Below are 13,321 nucleotides of genomic sequence, written 5' to 3'. Positions count from 1 at the left end.
TCCTTGCCTAGTAAAAAAAAAAAAAAAAAACAAAAAAAAAGTCGATTAGACCATGCTGAAGATTGAATCTCTGAGGTAGAAGATAAAACCTCTGATCTAAAAAATACCACCAAAAAGATAGAGAAAATAACAGAAAAAAATGAGAATAATAATGAGAAATACTAGATTCCATTAGATGCCCACACATACAAATAATTGGGATCCCAGAAGATGAATAAACTAATAAGGTCATGGAAAATCTATTCCATGAAATCCTGGAATAAAATTTCCGAAGTCTAGAGAGGCACTCAAACATCTGAACCCAAGAAATACATAGGACCCCAAATACAATCATCCCAAGATCTTCCCCAAGGTACATTTTAGCCAGACAGGCAAAGACCACAGATAAAGACATACTAAAAGTGGCAACAGAGAAATGACAAGTGACTTACAAAGGTCATCCCATCAGGCTAACAAGGGACCTCTCAATGAAAACAATGCAAGCAAGGAAACAATGGGAAGATATATAGAAAGTTTTAAAAGAGAAACAATTTCAACCAAGATTTCTATATCCTACAAGATTGTTCTTCATATGAAAATAAATAAATAAATAAATACATAAATAAATAAATAAAATTTTCTCAGACAAACGTAACCTGAAAAAATTTGCCAACCCCAGACCAGCTCTTCAAGAAACCCTGAAGGAGAGTACTGTTCTAGGAAAACTAAACAATGAACAGCCAGAAATAAAGTATTAAAAGGCAACCAAGAAAATGGCCAAATATTCCAAGTCTGGAAATATCGATAATAACATTGAATCTGAATGAATTAAACTCTCAAATCAAGAGACACAGATTGACTGAATGGATTTTAAAAAAATAAAAAACAAAAACAGAGGGACCAGTCTGCGCCAGCTTGTCCTCTGCTCCATCCTGCCACTACCCAATGCCCTCTTGCCGCCCAGCATGGCCCTGCTGCACTCCGGCCGCGTCCTCTCGGGGTCACCACCGCCTTCCATCCAGGCCTCGCCGCCACTGCCGCCTCTACCAGACCCAACTCCTGGTGGGCCCATGTGAAAATGGGACCCACAGATCTCATCCTGGGAGTCACCGAAGACTTTAAAAGGGACACCAATAGAAAAAAGATGAATCTGGGTGTTGGTGCCTACCAGGATGACAACGGAAAGCCTTATGTGCTCCGTAGTGTCCGGAAGGCAGAAGCTCAGATTGCTGCAAAAAATTTTGACAAGGAATACCTGCCCATTGGAGGACTGGCTGAATTTTGCAAGGCATCTGCAGAACTGGCGCTGTGTGAGAACAGCGAAGTGTTTAAATTGGCTGACTTGTCACTGTACAGACCTTTTCGGGAACGGGAGCCTTAAGGATCGGAGCCAGTTTTCTGCAAAGATTTTTTAAGTTCAGCCGAGATATCTTCCTGCCCAAACCATCCTGGGGCAATCACACACACATCTTCAGGGATGCTGGCATGCAGCTACAAGGTTATCAATACTATGACCCTAAGACTTGCGGTTTTGACTTCTCAGGAGCCATGGATGACATTTTGAAAGTTCCAGAGAAAAGTGTTCTTCTGCATGCCTGTGCCCATAATCCCACAGGAGTGGACCCTCGCCAAGAGCAGTGGAAGGAGATTGCAGCAGTGGTGAAGAAAAAGAATCTCTTTGCTTTCTTTTACATGGCCTACCAAGACTTTGCTAGCAGTGACGGTAACAAGGATGCCTGGGCTGTGCGCCACTTCATCAAACAAGCCATTAATGTTTGTGTCTGCCAATCATACACAAAGAACATGGGCTTATATGGTGAGCATGTGGGAGCCTTTACTGTGGTCTGCAAAGATACTGATGAAGCCAAAAGGGTAGAGTCACAGTTGAAGATCTTGATCTGTCCCATGTATTCCAACCCTCCTCTCAGTGGAGCCCAGATTGCCTCTACCATTCTGAACACCCCCAATTTGCGAAAGCAATGGTTGCAGAAAGTGAAAGTCATGGCTGATCGCATCATTAGCATGCACACTCAGCTGGTCTCCAACCTCAAGAAGGAAGGCTCCTCCCACAACTGGCAACACATCACTGACCAGATTGGCATGTTTTGTTTCACAGGGCTGAAGCCTGAACAGGTGGAGCAGCTGACCAATGAGTTCTCCATCTACATGACAAAGGATGGCTGCATCTCTGTGGCAGGGGTCACCCTGGCAGTGTGGGCTACCTGGCCCATGCCATTCACCAGGTCACCAAGTAATTTCCCTGGTGCAAGAAAACAGAGACAACCTTTCTGTCTTCAACCTCTGCTATTGTGAGATTCACACTGAGGATGAGGGAGGGTAGATGGTGGTGAGTGGATCATTTCTTTCAACCACAGTATATAACTCAGCAATTGAATGTGTTTCTTAGAAAAGAACATGTAGTGAAATAGGACAGAGGCATCTGTGGTGGCATCTGGAACTTTGTGGCTCTAAACCAAACATTTCCCCCTCATCGTTTTGTATCCAGCTTTTCCGAAAGTTTACATGTGCAAGAAAGTCATAGCACCAAAAAACTCAACCATGCCATTGACATTTTTCAGAAGCTTTATCTAAGGTACTCAATGGTGTTAGAGGTCATTCTGTGAATCAGTCTTAGGAAATAGCACATATCAGAGACTTCGAGAGAAGACCTAGTTCTATTATTAACAATCAGCCTCATATTTGTTCTCCTATAGCAGCTACTTTGTCAATAGACCATATTTTCAGAAATTGTGTTTTATGAAAACCACTGCAGCAGAAAAAAATAATACTACACTGTTTCCTATCTTATTTAAGGAAAAAAGAGATGGCTCTCTCTTCTCCCTTATCATTACTGTTCTTTTTTTGAAGCATAAAAATCTTTAACCTGAATTTTAATCACCTTATGTGGCTTAATTAACCATCACCCCCATCCTATCAGGATTTATTTAAGAATGAAGAGTATAACTTACTGCTCGTGCCCATACCCTCTCCCCTTTTTCAGCAAAGACTAGTGGAAAGTAGGTGACTGCACTTTATTTCAGCATCCTATTCAATGATTGTGTAATTTGTCTCCTATTGGGATGTTGCTTCTGCCCACTTGGACATCTAACCTTCATTCAGTGTGGTTGTGCAGTTATTCATCTCACATCATGTCAGGCAGGAGGCTGTTCTGATTTTGTATGCTGCCAGCTGAGCTCAGGCTTCATCCTTTGGAAAGATAACCACCATCTGCTCTAATCATGTAGACTTATTGCAGCCTTGTTTCTCTGTTATAATAAAATACTGTAGACCCAGGGGGGGGGCTGGACTCCCACGTCAACTGCGGTTCGAGTCCCAGACCCAGTGGCTTAAACTCACGCTGGGTGCATGTGCATGCATGCCCAAGATCCCAAGAGGAGAATGGAGAAGGGATTGTGGCATGGCCATCCCCCCCAGTGGGGGGATCTCTCACTTTCTGTCTCTGTCTCTGTCTGGCAAGCGCACGTGACCTTTAGAAAAAAAAACACTAAAAAAAAAAAACCCAGGGACCAGCAGTTAGCGTAATGGCTATGTTGGTGGACTCTCACGTAGTCGACCGTGGTTTGCATCCAGGACCCGGTGGCTTAAACTCATGCCAGGCGCGTGTGCGTGTGTGCCCAAGATCCTGAGAGGAGAATGGAGGAGAAGGGATTACAGCATGGCCATCCCTCCTGGGGGGTGATTTCTCGCTTTCTATCTCTCTGTCTCTCTCTGTCTGTCTGGCAAGCACATGCGCCCTATAGCAAAAACCTCTCCAAAAAAGAAAAAAGAAAAATAATAAACCAGAAACACTCTATCTGTTGCCTACAGGAACCCACCTCATGGAGAAAGATATACATAGACTAAAAGTGAAGAGTTGGAAAAAGTTTTTCCATGCAAATGGCAACCAAAAGAGAGCTGGAGTTGTGATACTAATTTCTGACAAAATTGGCTTTAAATCAAAAACTGTTCAAAGAGGCAAAGAAGGACACTATATTTTAGTAAAAATATCAATCCTTCAAGAACATACAATGCTTATAAATATCCATGCACCAAACACAGGGGAACCCAAATACATGAGGAAAAGACTAATAGATCTAAAAAGAGAGATAGATTACAACACACGAATTGTTGGAGACGGCAACACTCTACTATACCTTCTGGACAGGTCCTCTAGATAAAAAATAGGTAAAGAGATAAAGAATCTAAATAGTACCATAAATCAAATGGATTTAACAGACATCTATAGAACTTGCCATCCAAAAACCACAAAATTTACTTTTTTCTCACCCCCACATGGAACTTTTTCAAAGATTGACCACATGACAGGACACAAGGCAAGCCTCTACATATTCAAAGGCATAGACACTATAGCGAACATTTTTCCCGACCATGATGGAATTAGACTTGATTTTAATTTCAAAAGAATCCTTCAAAAACACACAAATACATGGAAACTAAATAACCTCCTCATGAATGACTTCATAACTACTGAAGACATTAAGAATGCCATCAAAAGATTCATCGAAGCCAATGACAATGAGGACACGAGTTTCCATAATCTTTGAAAATGTCACAAAAAAGTAGAACAACATCCCATGTTCTTATATTGGAAGAATTAATATAATCAAAATGGCAATTCTACTCAAATTAATCTACATATTTACTGCAATGCCAATCAAAGTACCAGACACATTCTTCACAGATCTAGAAAAGACAATCATACAATCTGTGTGAAATTATAAAAGATTCCATATTGCCAAAGCAATTCTGCACAAGAAGAGTGGAGTGGGTGGCATCTCACTCCCAAAACCAAAAATATACTACAAAGCTGTGGTAATCAAAACAGCATGATACTGGCACAGAAACAGACATATGAACTAATGGAACAGAATAGAGACCCCAGAAACAAATTCCCAAACATACAGTCAACTGAATTTTGTCAAGGGGTACCAGTCGATCCAGTGGGAAAAGGAAAATCTCTTCAGAAAATGGTGCTGGATAAACTGAATTTCCACCTGCAGAAAAGTGAATCTGAAGCCCTACTTCTCACTATTGACAAAAATCAACTCAATGTGCATTAAAAATCTAACCCTAATACCTCAAACTATAAAATTGCTCCTGTAAAACACTGGGGAAACTCTGACATTGGGGTAGACAAAGACTTCCTAAATAAGACCCTAACGCACAATCAATAATCCCTAAATTAGACAAGTGGGATTACATCAGACTAAGAAGTTTGGGCATGGCTAAAGACACAGTAATTAGGGTGAATCAACAACCTTCAGAGTGAGAAAATATTTTTGTAAACTATGCGTCAGAAAAAGGACTGATAACCAGAATACACAAGGAAGTTAAGCAGCTGTCCCGAACAAAGATGATCAACCCTATTAAAAGATGGGAGAATGAGTTGAAAAAACCACTCTCTAAGAATGACATATGAATAGCCAAAAGGGATATGAAAAAATGCTCAACATCCCTCATTGTAAGGAAAATGTGAATCAAAACAACAATGAGATACCACCTAACCCCAGTCAAAATAACTAAGATTAAAAAAACACAAATGCTGGGACCAGCAGTTAATGTAATGGCTATGTCACTGGACTCCCACATAGTCGACCGCAGTTCGAGTCCCAGACCCAGCGGCTTAAACTCATGCTGAGCGCATGTGCATACGTGCCCAAGATCCCAAGAAGAGAATGGAGGAGAAAGGATTGTGGCAGGGCCGTCCCCCCGGGGGGGGGGTGATTTTTCGCTTTCTGCCTCTCTGTCTCTCTCTGTCTTTCTGGCGAGTGCACACACCCTATAGCAAAAACCTCTCCAAAAAAAAAAAAAAAGCATAAATGCTAAGTGTTGGCAGGGCTGTGGTGAAAGGTGAACTCTCACTCACTGCTGGTAGGAATGTAAATTGCTCCAGCCACTGTGGAGAACAATTTGGAGATACCTCATAAATCTACAAATAGAACTTCTATATGATTAAGCTATCCCACTCCTTGATATCTACCCAAAGACAGAAGAATTCTTAATTGGAGAAGCACTTGCACATCCATATTTATTGTAGCATTATTCACAATTGCTTAGACATAAAACCAACCCAAATGTCCACAAACAAATGAATGGATTGAAAAACTGTGGCACATATACTCTATGAAATACTACTCAGTCATTAAAAAAAAAAAAAAAGACGCTTGCTTTTGACAGAAAGTGGAGAAATATGGAAAGTTTATTGCTTAGTGAAGCAAGCCAGACTATGAAGGAGAAACATTGTATCTCTCCACTTAATATATATTGAGTTTTGAGTCCGGACACCAGGTGGTATGAGGCTGCAGGCCCAACCAGCTCAGACCTTGGCATATCCCCACCCATACTCCTCTTTGGATGTAAGGTTGGTTGTGTGGAACTTTAAGATAAACTCGCATCCCACCCAGCCACCTGCAAACCAGATCGAGACAGCCAGCAGTTCCAGACACCAGGCAGCCTGCGGCTGCAGGCCTGACTGCCCCAGACCTTCATGCATCCCCACCTTTACTCCTCTTTGGACCTCAGGTTCGTTGCGTGGGATTTTAAGATGAACTTGCACCCCACACCATCCCACCCACCTGCAAACCGGATCGAGCTGGCCAGCAGTTCCAGACACCAGGTGGCCTATGCCTGCAGGCCTGTCTACCCAGGACCTGTCACTCATCCTCTGGCCCTTCCCCACTTCCCTTTGGACTCTCTGAATTTTAGTGATTTGAATAGTGCATTGCGCACCATGCGATTTCTTTTTTTTGTTTTTCTTTGCTTTTGAGGTGTTGCTTATTAGGTCAGTTGGAGGCTCACCACTCCTTAGAAACAGGGAGGACTTTGGGCAATCCAGGACTAGTGGCAACAGGTAATGGTAATGGTGAGCAACATATAGGCCAACCATAAGAGAAATCATCAATTTTCTAATCCTGTACAATTTTAACACTCAGAGATACCTTAAATAAGTTAGGAAGCAACATACAGATTACCTGATGACTAGGAACAATCTCAGAGGCTCAAGAAGTATGAGCAACCAACAAAAGGCCTCTCCCTCAAGGGAAATCATCAAGCCTACATCACCCACAGTAAATACAATGGACATTGTGTACATGTCTGATAAGGAATTCAGAATATTTGTAGTGACCAAACTAACTGAGATGGAAGAGAAAAGAGACAAGGAGCTCCAGGAGGTGAGGAAGTCCTTTCATGACTTGAAAGAAGAAATGTATACCTTAAACAAGAACCAGATGGAACTTCTAGGATTGAAGAATATCGTACAGGAAATCAAAACCTCCCTTGAAAGTATTAAAAGTAGGTTAGATCAGGCAAAAGATTGAAACTCTAACATAGAAGTCAAAACATCTGACCTAGAAAAAAGCATCGAGACGATTGAGAAAACAACCATGAAAAATGAGGATACTATACAAGGAATACTGGATACCATCAAGCACCCCAACATCTGGATAATTGGTATCCCAGAAGAGAAAGAAAATAATAAGGGCCTAGATAATTTATTGCATGAAACCCTGGAAGAAAACTTTCCAAACCTAGAAAGGCATTCAAATATCCAGACCCAATAAATACATAGGACCCCGAATCAACCCAAGAAGATCCTCTCCAAGGCACATCATAGCCAGACTGGCAAAAACAACAGACAAAGACAAGATACTAAAGTGGGCAAGAGGGAAACATCAAGTTACTTACAGAGGTCACCGCATCAGGCTAACATCAGATCTCTCAGCAGAAACAACACAAGCAAGCAAAGAATGGGGAAACATAGTCAAAGTGCTGAGTGAAAAACAATTTTAACCAAAAATACTATATCCGGCAAGATTATCTTTAATATGGGGGGAAAAAAGATAAAAACATTCTTGGATAAATAAAATTTGAAGGAATTTACCAACTCTAGATCAGCTCTTCAAGAGGTTCTGAAGGGAGTACTATACCAGGAAAACCAAAAAGTCAGAAAGTTGAGAGCAAAAAGCAACCAAGAAAATGGCTCCCTTAATGATAGGATCAGGTACGGAAATATCGATAATTACATTGAATGTCAATGGATTAAATTCTCCAGTTAAGAGACATAGACGGGCCAAATGGATTTAAAAAAAAAAAACAGAAACCCTCTATCTTTTACCTACAAGAAACTCACCTTATGGATAAAGACATACATAGACTAAAAGTAAAGGGCTGGAAAAAGATATTCCATGCAAATGGAAATCAAAAAAAGGCTGGAGTAGCGGTAGTGATTTCAGACAAAATAGATTTCAAGACAAAGTCTGTAAGAAGAGACATACAAGGGCATTATATAATAATAAGCGGGGTAATGCAGCAAGAAGACATAACCCTTATAAATATCTATGCACCCAACTCAGGTGCACCTAAATATGTGAAGGAAAGACTGCTGGAGCTAAAAGGAGAGATAGGGAGAAATACTATAATTGTTGGAGATCTCAACACCCCATTATCTACTTTAGACAGAGCTTCTAAACAAAAAATAGAGAGATACCAGACCTAAGTGATACTGTACATCAAATGGGCTTGACAGATATCTATAGAACTTTCCACACTACATCCACAACATATAAGTTTTTCTCACCCAGCATGGGACCAGAAACACCCTCGAAAATACACAAACACATGGAAACTGAACAACTTACTTCTGAATGACTTCTTAACTACTGAAGAAATTAAGTCTGAAATAAAAAAATTTATGGCAACAAATAAGTACGCAAATTTCCATAATCTATGGGACATGACAAAAGCAGTCATAAGAGGGAAATTCATAGCAATTAGTGCACATAAGAAAAGGATGGGAATATGGCAAATAGATAACCTAACATCATGCCTCAGGGAATTGGAAAAACAACAAAAAGCCAAAAAAATGCCAGGCAAAAAGAAATAATAAAGGTTTGAGAAGAAATAAATGAAATAGAAAACAAACAAACCATACAGAAAATAAATTAAAGCAAAAGCTGGTTCTTTGAAAAGATTAACAAGATTGACACACCATTGGCTAGACTGATCAAGAAGAAGAAAGAAAGAAACCAGATTAATCAAATATGTGATGAAACAGGCAATATTACAGCAGACATAGTAGAAATACAAAATATCATTAGAAGATACAATGAGCAACTATATGCCAACAAACAAGATAACTTGGAGAAGATGAACAAATTCCTGGATGCATATAATCTACCAAGATTGAATTAGGAGGACATAGAGAATGTGAATAAACCCATAACAAGCCAGGAGATTGAATCAATAATAAATAACCTCCCAACAAAGAAAAGCCCATATCCAGATGGCTTCATTTCTAAATTCAACAAAACTTTGAAGGAAGAGTTAACCTCTATCCTACTAAAATTATTTCTAAAGATTCAAAAGGAAGGAAACCTTCCAAATTTATTTTATGAAGCCTCCATCATCCTCATCCCCAAAACAGATAAGGACATGACAAAAAAAGGAAAACTACAGACCAATATCATTGATTAATATAGATGCAAAAATTCCCAACAAGATACTCACAAATTGTATCCAACAACATATAACAAAGATTATTCATCACGACCAGATAGGCTTGATACCAGGGATGCAAGTGTGGTTCAACATACACAAGACCATAAATGTAATACACCACATTAACAGAAAGAAAGATAAAAACCATATGACCATTTCAATTGATGCAGAGAAAGCATTTGATAAAATACAACATCCTTTTATGATTAAGACCCTCAGTAAGATTGGTATAAAAGGGTCATTTCTCAACACAACAAAAGCCATCTATGAAAAACCTACAGCTAACATTATACTGAATGGGGAAAAGCTGAAAGCTTTGTCACTAAAATTGGGTACTAGGCAAGGCTGCCCACTTTCTCCGTTGCTCTTTAATATAGTACTGGAAGTCTTAACTAACTTCCAATCAGAGAAGGGAGGAATATAAAATGCATTCAAATAAGCAAAGAAGAGTTGAAAATATATTTATTCGCATATGACATGACGGTATACTTAGAAAACCCAAAGGTCTCCATAAAAAAACTTTTTGGAGTAATAAGTGAATAAAGTGGCAGGATACAAAATCAGTATCCAAAAATCTATAGCATTTCTATATATGAACAAGTTGAACGAAGTAGAGCTGAAGAAAGGAATCCCTTTAACTGTAGCCACAAGATGTTTAAGATACCTAGGGATAAACCCAAGAAAGTCAAAGACATTTTTTAAAAATATGAAAATCTTTTTTAAAAAGATATTGAAAGTGACATTAAAAAAGTGGAAGGACATCCCATGTTCCTGGATTAATAGAATTAGCATAATCAAAATGGCAATTCTACCCAAATTAATCTACATGTTTAATGCCATTCCAATAAAAATATCAGAAATATTCTTCACAGATCTAGAAAAGACAATCATAGCATTTGTCTGGAATCATAAAAGACCTCATATTGCAAAATCAATCCTGTGCAAGAAGAATGGAGTAGGAGGCATATCACTCCCTGATCCCAAGATACACTATAAAGCTGTGATTGTCAAAATAGCATGGTATTGACACAAAAACAGATATGTGGACCAATGGAATAGAATAGAGACCCCAGAAATAACCTCCAAGGCTTACAGCCAACTGATTTTTGACAAAGGATATCAGTCAATCTACTGGGAAAAGGAAAACCTCTTTAGTAAATGGTGCTGGAAAAACTGGATATCCACCACAGAAGATGAAACTGAACCCCCATCTTTCACCATTAACAAAAATAAACTCAAAATGGATCAAAGATCTGAACCTAAGACCTCAAACAATAAAACTACTGTTGGAAAATGCTGGAGAAACTCAGAGACATTGGAGTAGGCAAAGAATTCTTAAATAAGACTCCCAAAACACAGGCAATAATCCCTAAAATAGACAAGTGGGACTATATCAGACTAAGAAGTTTCTGCACAGCAAAGGACACAGTAACAAGTGTGAACCGACAACCCTCAGAATGAGAAAATATTTGTGTTAAATATGAATCAGACAAGGTACTGATAAGAATACAGAGGGATCTCAAGTGCCTTATGTGAAAAAAAAAATGATTAACCCAATTAAAAGATGGGAAAATGAGCTGAACAAATATCTAAGGAAGACATACGAACAGCCAGAAAGCATATGAGGAAATGCTCAACATCCCTCATCATAAGGAAGATGCAGATAAAAATCACAATGAGATACCACCTAACCCTGTCAGAATGGCAAAGATTAATAATATAAAAAGTGATAAGTGTTGGCAGGGATGTGGTGAATAGGAAACCCTCCTACACTGTTGGTGGAAATGTAAACTGGTTCAACGTTCCTCAAAGATCTACAAATAGAACTACCATTTGATCCAGCAATCCCATTTCTGGGTATCTACCCAAAGGACAGGAGAACGCTCAGTTGGAAAAGTGCTTGCACATCAATGTTTATTGCAGCATTATTCACAATTGCCAAGACATGGAACCAACCTAAATGTCCACAAACTGATGAATGTATTGGAAAAGTGTGACATATATACTCTATGGAATACTTCTCAGCCATAAAAAATAACAAGACCCTGGCATTTGATAGAAAGTGGTCAAATATGGAGGATCTGTTGCTGAGGGAAGTAAGTCAGGCTATGAAAGAAAGATACTGTATGTATCCACTTAATATATACCGACTATCTGCACTCTATGGTAGAGAGCAAAATATTGGAAGACATAAAAGCAGTGAAAGTACTTAATGAGAATAAGACAGTGTGGAATGGGGGGTGAAGAGAAGAGAATAGAGAAAGATAGCAAGAGAACAAATAGAGAGGCAGGACGTTAGTGGGAAACAGATATGGCTTATTACCTGTTGATGGTGACATGTACAGTATTCTCAACTGGATTGGTCTGAGAAGTATTTCATGATGGGTAAAGTCTTTTTACAAGCAAAATGAGAAATAGTGATTGACTGTTTAAAAAAAAACAATTATAATAATAATGTTTGGGAAAAATAATAAAAAGATATTGAATGATGAAGTGGGGAGATTAATGTCTCTGTATTGACTGACATGCATGGCATTCCCTTTTGAAAAAGTAATGTAGGGAACCAGCAGTTAGTGTAATGGCTATGTTGCTGGACTCCCACGTAGTCAACCGCGGTTCACGCCCCAGACCTGGTGGCTTAGAACTCACGCCAGGCGCGTGTGCGTGCATGCCCAAGATCATGAGGGGCAATCCAATGTAATATAAACAAGATTATGATGATAATAAAAAATAAATAATAATAATAATGATATATATATATATATATTTATTTTCCCCATTACGACCAAAACTGAATGACTAAAGTGTACATAAAAACATAGTAAATGGTTGTGAATACCAGATATATGGTGAGAAGAGGGTGTATGAAGGAATAGAATCTGAGGAAGGACAATGAGGAGAAAAACAGAGAAGCATAGCATTAACGGGACAAAGAAATGGGGTATATCTGTTAAAAATAATTTTATAGTATTATCAACTGGACTGGGGAGAAATGCACACATGTTGGAATATTCACTTTACAAACTAAATAATGTGATTGAATGTATAAAATAATTTGAAAAAATTTTTAATTAAAAATTTTTAAAAAGAATCTTCCTGTTTCTGCCATGAAGTGCTCATAAACTAGAATTCTTAGTAAACATTTTTGTGGAGATAACATATTCTTACATATAGAAAAACTCACTTTAAGAGTATCTACATGGCGGACTGCAAGGGGTGTCATGGTTGAGGCACTGGATTTGCACAAATCCAACCACAGTTAGACTCCTGGACCATGGTTTCATACTCACACTGGGAGTGTGTGTGTGTGTGTGTGTGTGTGTGCATGCCCAAAATTCCAAGAGGAGAATGAAGGAAAAGAGATTGCAATGTGGTGATTCCCCTGGGGGGGGGTGGTTTTTCACTTTATCTCTGTCTCTATCACTGCACCCTATGATAAAATCCTCAAAAAAAAGTATTTATATGAGTAACACATTTGTGGGACACAGAACTGTTTTATTATGTATTGATGAACTGTATGGTACGCTCACCTGGTCTGGTCTGAGGTGTATTTCATGCTGGGTGAATTCCCTTTATAATCTAAATTATGTAGAGTGATTGAATGTATAAAAAATAAGAATAAAGAATAAGACCAAAAAATTTAAAGAATTTGTATAATTTTTTATTTCAATTTATTTTATATATTCAGCCACACATTACTTAGCTTCCAAAGTGAGTATTCCAACATTTGTACATTGTCACCAGCCCAGTTAACAATACTATAAAGTTATCTTCAATAGACAAATCACTGTGTTTTATGCCATGCAAAAGCTTCTTAATCTGA

At 38.8% G+C, this 13,321-nt stretch overlaps 1 pseudogene; it reads left to right on the top strand.

The window, feature by feature from the left end:
* The first annotated feature begins 683 nt into the window (after positions 1–683).
* LOC102489614 (aspartate aminotransferase, mitochondrial-like) lies at positions 684–2,234 on the top strand (annotated as a pseudogene).
* Positions 2,235–13,321: the final 11,087 nt, after the last annotated feature.

This window comes from Tupaia chinensis, unplaced genomic scaffold (assembly GCF_000334495.1).
Source record: "Tupaia chinensis unplaced genomic scaffold, TupChi_1.0 Scaffold143634_1, whole genome shotgun sequence".
NCBI lineage: Eukaryota > Metazoa > Chordata > Mammalia > Scandentia > Tupaiidae > Tupaia > Tupaia belangeri.
The sequence above is the reverse complement of the archived record's forward strand: the minus strand, read 5'-3'. Positions and strand labels throughout refer to the sequence as shown.